Consider the following 1,139-nt stretch of genomic DNA (forward strand, 5'->3'; position numbering starts at 1 on the left):
TTCATAGTTCACAAAATAAATTAACTAGTTCATTTCAGTTCACCCCCCCCAAAACATTTTTTTTTTTTTAAATAATCAAAATTCATTGACAACGCCCATATAAATGCTCCACAGATAGCCATTATTTAATGGGTTAATTAGTGTTAACAAGGACATTGCTGGATATAACTGTATTTTAGTTGTATATTAGAGCAGTGGTTTATTAGTAGTAGTAGTAATAGAGAGTATAGTCCTTAACTGTGTTTTCTGCAGTGTTGGGAAAGTTAATTTTCTACTAGTTCACTGTTCAGTTTACAGCTCACCCCCCATGTTGAAAAACGCGTAGGTCTAATTGACAAAGCCCATATTTAATTCATTATAACAATGAGATTGTTAGATATTAGTCTACTGTATTTTAGTTTTGCATTAAGAGTGGTTTATCAGTAGGTCTAGTAGTCCTTTACAGTGTTTGTTGTTTAGACACTGTGTGTGCTGAGCGATTTCACTTCTTTTCGGTTACTGTATGGACTGGACTTAAAACGGGTGCGTGGATTCTGTAACGTTTTCCTCCACTGTTGTTCTGTCTCATGCCCAAAATTTGCCATCCTGCAACATGCCAGTAGACAGATTTGTCTTGTTGGTGCTGCGCGCGGCGCATTTTAACTTAAATAGGCCTAGTGAAGCGAGAGCACTCCACACTTATTCCAAACGCCCTGAAGACGGTCGCTAAAAGCGTTAATCTAAAAAGTCACCGGGAAGTCAGAAAACTCGCACATTGCTGGCTGGTTGCTGCACCAGCTAACTCCCCACCATCTTGACTAATAAATCTGTTGGAAACAATTTAATTATGAACGTTTTTATCATTAAATGCCATGACATTAGGCCTACATTCAGATGGCCAGGAAATTTTCACCATATTAACTATGAGTAATGTAAAGTCCGGAGACAAGAAAGCTCCTGCACACACACAAACACACTCACACACTCACTAGGGTGACCATCGGTCCGTTTTTACGACCTATTTACGACATCCGTGTGTCCCTCTCGTCCTTGCCTTGTGCTTCTGGCCTCGAGGTGCGAGGCAAAGTCATTGACAGAAACTAGACTGACAGTCGGTCGTGTTCCAAATATCTGTGGCCACCATGTTACTCCAGATTTTA

The sequence above is a fragment of the Engraulis encrasicolus genome, chromosome 1 (assembly GCF_034702125.1).
Source record: "Engraulis encrasicolus isolate BLACKSEA-1 chromosome 1, IST_EnEncr_1.0, whole genome shotgun sequence".
Classification (NCBI taxonomy): Eukaryota; Metazoa; Chordata; class Actinopteri; order Clupeiformes; family Engraulidae; genus Engraulis; species Engraulis encrasicolus.